A 6049-nucleotide genomic window follows, 5' to 3' on the forward strand; every position below is an offset into this window, starting at 1 on the left:
AATTCCAATCGGCTTATTATAACACCACGTGATGTCCAAACGCTATCTCCACCCTGATGGAAGTTGAACCAATGACAAGGAAAACTTCCGCACGCGACGTGACTGAGAGAACAAATTATAATTAGCATTTAATGACCCATATTGCTTCTTACAAACATGTTTCTTGCTAAATATGACAATGAATTAACAAACAAACATTGTACACGATTACAGTGGCGTCATTAGGCCTGGGCTTGAAGGGCTTCAGCCCAGATGTTTTTGATCAAGCCATGTTTTTTGATCCCCCACCCCTACAGCACCAGTTAGATGTCAATGTCATCACTCAGCAAAATGTTTGTCACTCAATCAGTCTGCACCATAGCACAGAGCAATTATGGATATTCAAATTGTATTCCGAAGGAGTGGCAAAAAGACGAGCAGGTTGAGGCAACAGTGAATGAGGTGGAGAGGGCAAAACCAGCAGAAATTCAAAGTGCAGCAGAGGCAGCAGAGTTAGCCACAGGTTTGTGCAGGGTTGGTGGTAGCTAACTAGCTGGTCTCCCTCAGTATAAGGGTTGGCTAATGATAATAAGCTAGCGTTAGTACTCAGCATCCTTAAGCTATTGGCTGCCAGTCAGAGTTAATGAACAGTATATTTAGTGAATGGGCAAGCTAAGGATGTTGATATAAGCAGTGGTGACTTGTCATTCAGGGCAAGTGGGGCAGAGCCCCAATTTTTTGGCAAAAACAGGCTTGCCTGTTTTGCATGTTATTTTGGCATTAATACGTGTCACATACCAGTTTGCAAACAATGTCAAAATAATATATATCATTGAGTTAATAAAGTCGCATACAAACATGGTCTCTTTTTTTTCTTGAGTAATGCATGTGTTTCAGCCAAGCTCAGTGCTTTCTGTTGTGGTGGGGCAAGCCAGAAGAAAATATGGAGCGTTGCGTCGTGATTGGCTCAGTGTTCTGTCACTCAATAACCTATTTTAGATAAATGTAATCATCAAATATTGTAAGAGCTTTCATTGTCTGCTTATATGCCCACTTTGTTTAGCCTACAGTTCTAACTTGGTGTACAGGGAGAGCACTGTAACAACGGCCCATGTTTTGAATTATGTTGCTGTACATTTCCAAAGTGCTAAACAAATAGTTATATTGACGAACATTACGTCCGTCCTAGCGCGCTCATTGTCTTAATCGAAATTACGGATTGCCTCTTATCTGCTTGTCGTCCCCTTATGCCATAGTTTGTACATCTCAATTGTCAGTAGAACCACATTTGTTTAAGCAAGTCAGCTATATCAGCTATATTTTTTAATGAGGCTGAAGGAATTGTTTTGCTGCCAGACAAGGCTCCGCTGATAGCCAGGTGTAGCAGTGGTAAGATGTTGGGACAGCTTTATGTCGGCCCTAACAGTTTGTGGGCACCATTTGTCACCGTTGTAGTGCAATTCATGTATTGTTGAGTGTTGTGTTGTGTAGTGGCTGTGCTGGCATGCATTCCATTTATTATTATTTTTTGCCCCACCAGATTTATATGCTGAAATCACCACTGGATATAAATCATGATATTAGGAACAGGGTTTATTTCCAGCAAGTGTATTTGATGGGTTTAGTTTCTGTAGCTAGTGTGGCTGGCTATCCACATTGGTAGCTACTGGCTGGCTAGCTAGTTAAGACAGAAGAGATGAGAGAATGTTTTTCTGACTGAAGCACATATCTTCTGACAGTGACACAGTGCCGACCTGTGGACTGAACCTGAACTTTACTACAACATATTTAACCATGTTTAAAATTAGTAATGTTGAGGTAGAACTGACAAAATGAAATGAATCATAGAGGTCTTATAACCTATTCCATTCTACAGGTAAACATGCTTAGCTCATGTCTGTTATTTCTATACAGGCTATCTTTTTTATTTTATTTTATTTAACCTTTATTTAACTAGGCAAGTCAGTTAAGAACAAATTCTTATTTACAATGATGGCCTAGGAACAGTGGGTTAACTGCCTTGTTCAGGGGCAGAACGACTGATTTATAGCTATCTCACAACAAATTTGTTTAAAAAAAAATGCCCATTAACCAATTGGTGAAATTAATTCATTGAGCTTTTATTTTTATTACTCTTTTTATTCACTTAGCTACTTACTTTTTCTATTGTTGTTGCATTGTCAATAGGTACATGCCAGTAAGCATTTAATTGCACTGTGTACTCCATATACAGTGCATTCGGAAAGCATTCAGACCCCTTCCCTTTTTCCACATTTTGTTACCTTACAGTCTTATTCTAAAATTGATTAAATAAATGTTTTCCTCATCAATCACACAATGCCCCATAATGACAAAGCGAAAACAGTTTTTCAGCAATGTTTGCAAATGTAATAAGTATTCAGACACTTTCTACTCCTGTTTCCATTGATCATCCTTGAGATGTATCTACAACTTGATTGGAGTCCACCTGTGGTAAGTTCAATTGATTGGACATGATTTGGAAAGGCACACACCTGTCTATATAAGGTTTCACATTTCACAATGCATGTCAGAGCAAAAACCAAGCCATGTGGTCAAAGGAATTGTCCGTAGAGCTCCCAGACAGGATTGTGTCGAGGAACAGATCTGGGGAAGGGTACCAAAAAATGTCTGCAGCATTGAAGGTCCCCAAGAACATAGTGGCTTCCATCATTCTTAAATGGAAGAAGTTTAGAACCACCAAGACTCTTCCTATAACTGGCCACCCGGCCAAACTGAACAATCGGGGGAGAAGGGACTTGGTCAGGGAGGTGACCAAGAATGCGATGGTCACTCTGACAGAGCTCCAGAGTTCCTCTGTGGAGATGGGAGAAACTTCCAGAAGGACAACCATCTCTACAGCACTCCACCAACGAGGCCTTTATGGCAGAGTGGCCAGACGGAAGCCACTCTTTAGGAAAAAGCACATGACAGCCCGCTAGCAGTTTGCCAAAAGGCACCTAAAGACTCTCAGACCATGAGAAACAACATTCTCTGGTCTGATGAAACCAAGATTGAACTCTTTGGCCTGAATGCCAGCATCAAGTCTGGAGGAAAACTGACACCATCCCTATGGTGAAGCATGGTGGTGGCAGCACCATGCTCTGGGGATGTTTTTCAGCGGCAGGGACTGGGAGACTAGTCAGGATTGCCAAAAGGCAAGGATTAGTAGTAATGGTGTCAGAGGGGATGGCTGCCGTTTTATGGGCTCCTAACCAACTGTGCTATTTTGTTAGGTTTTTTTTGCATCGTTTGTGACTTATTTTGTACATAATGTTGCTGCTACCATCTCGCATGACCGAAAAGAGCTTCTGGACATCAGATCAGCAATTACTCACCTCGAACTAGACAAAGATTTTTTATTTAATGAGTCCGATGCAAAGAATATACAGCTTTCTCGAGACCAGGCCCAAATCCCTGTCATTCATGTGAAGAAAAGATGGAGAAAAAGGGGACGGAGATCGGGTTGTGTTGCGTTGTGAGAATTCAGAGAAGAGTGAGTAAATCTCCACTACCATCCGTACTATTGGCCAACGTGCAATCATTGGAAAATACACTGGACGATCTTCGATTAATCCTATCATCGGGACATTAAAAACTGTAATATCTTATGTTTCACCAAGTCGTGGCTGAACAACGACACGGATAATATAGAGCTGGCTGGGTTTTCCATGCATCGGCAGGACAGAGCAGCTATGTCTGGTAAGATGAGGGGCGGGAGTGTGTGTCTATTTGTCAATAATCACTGGTGCTCGATGTCTAATATTAAAGAAATCTTGAGATGTTGCTCGCCTGAGGTAGAGTACCTTATGATAAGCTGTAGACCACACTATCTACCAAGAGACTTCATCTATATTGAATATATATCACTGTCAAACGTCAAATCTAAACGTCAAATCTATATATTAATCTATATCACTGTCAAACGCTCCCTGAAACATTTCAGTGAGTTAGCCTGGCCCGGGTATCCTGGAAGGATAGTGACCTCATCCCGTCAGTAGAGGATGCCTGGTTATTTTTTTTAAATGACTTCCTCACCATCTTAAATAAGCATGCCCCATTCAAGAAATTTAGAACCAGGAACAGATATAGCCCTTGGTTCTCTCCAGACCTGACTGCCCTTAACCAACACAAAAACATCCTGTGGCGTTCTGCATTAGCATCGAACAGGCCCCGTGATATGCAACTTTTCAGGGAAGGTAGAAACCAACAGGCAGTTAGAAAAACCAAGGCTAGCTTTTTCAAGCAGAAATTTGCTTCCTGCAACACAAACTCAAAAAAGTTCTGGTACACTGTAAAGTCCATGGAGAATAAGAACGCCTCCTCCAAGCTGCCCACTGCACTGAGGATAGGAAACTCTGTCACCTCCGATAAATCCACTATAATTGAGAATTTCAATAAGCATTTTTCTATGGCTGGCCATGCTTTCCAACTGGCTACCCCTACACTGATCAACAGCACTGCACCCCCTACAGCTACTCGCCCAAGCCTTCCCCATTTCTCCTTCTCCCAAATCCAGTCAGCTGATGTTCTGAAAGAGCTGCAAAATCTGGACCCCTACAAATCAACCGGGCTAGACAATCTGGACCCTTTCTTTCTAAAATTATCTGCCGAAATTGTTGTTATCCCTATTACTAGCCTGTTCAACCTCTCTTTCGTGTCGTCTGAGATTCCCAAAGATTGGAAAGCAGCTGCTGTCATCCCCCTCTTCAAAGGAGGGGATACTCTTGATCCAAACTGCTACAGACCTATATCTATCCTACCCTGCCTTTCTAAGGTCTTCGAAAGCCAAGTCAACAAACAGATTACCGACCATTTCGAATCCCACCGCACCTTCTCCGCTATGCAATCTGGTTTCAGAGCTGGTCATGGGTGCACCTCAGCCACGCTCAAGGTCCTAAACGATATCGTAACCGCCATCGATAAGAAACAATACTGTGCAGCCGTATTCATCAACCTGGACAAGGCTTTCGACTCTGTCAATCACCACAACCTCATCGGCAGACTCAATAGCCTTGGTTTCTCAAATGATTGCCTGGCCTGGTTCACCAACTACTTCTCTGATAGAGTTCAATGCGTCAAATCGGAGGGCCTGTTGTCCGGACCTCTGGCAGTCTCTATGGCGGTGCCACAGGGTTCAATTCTCAAGCCGACTCTTTTCTCTGTATACATCAATGATGTCGCTCTTGCTGCTGGTGAGTCTCTGATCCACCTCTACGCAGATGATACCATTCTGTATACTTCTGGCCCTTCTTTGGACACTGTGTTAACTAACCTCCAGACGAGCGTCAATGCCATACAACTCTCCTTCTGTGGCCTCCAACTGGTCTTAAATGCAAGTAAAACTAAATGCATTCCCTTCAACCGATCGCTACCAGCACCTGCCCGCCCGTCCAGCATCACTACTCTGGACTGTTCTGACTTAGAATATGTGGACATCTACAAATACCTAGGTGTCTGGTTAGACTGTAAGCTCTCCTTCCAGACTCACATTAAGCATCTCCAATCCAAATTTAAATCGAGAATCGGCTTCTTATTTTGCAACAAAGCATCCTTCACTCACGCTGCCAAACATACCCTCGTAAAACTGACTATCCTACCGATCCTTGACTTCGGCGATGTCATTTACAAAATAGCCTCCAACACTCTACTCAGCCATTTGGATGCAGTCTATCACAGTGCCATCCGTTTTGTCAACAAAGCCCCATATACTACCCACCACTGCGACCTGTATGCGCTCGTTGGCTGGCCCTCGCTTCATATTCGTCGCCAAAGCCTATTCCTCCTTTGGCCGCCTTTCCTTCCAGTTCTCTGCTGCCAATGACTGGAATGAATTGCAAAAACCACTTAAGCTGGAGACTCATATCTCCCTCACTAACTGTAAGCACCAGCTGTCAGAGCAGCTCACAGATCACTGCACCTGTACATAGCCCCTCTGTAAATAGCCCATCCAACTACCTCATCCCCATACTGTTATTTATTTTTGCTCCTTTGCACCCCAGTATCTCTACTTGCACATTCATCTTCTGCACATCTGTCACTCCAGTCTCTA

Source organism: Salmo salar, chromosome 09 (genome assembly GCF_965601325.2).
Source record: "Salmo salar chromosome 09, fSalSal1, whole genome shotgun sequence".
Taxonomy (NCBI): Eukaryota; Metazoa; Chordata; class Actinopteri; order Salmoniformes; family Salmonidae; genus Salmo; species Salmo salar.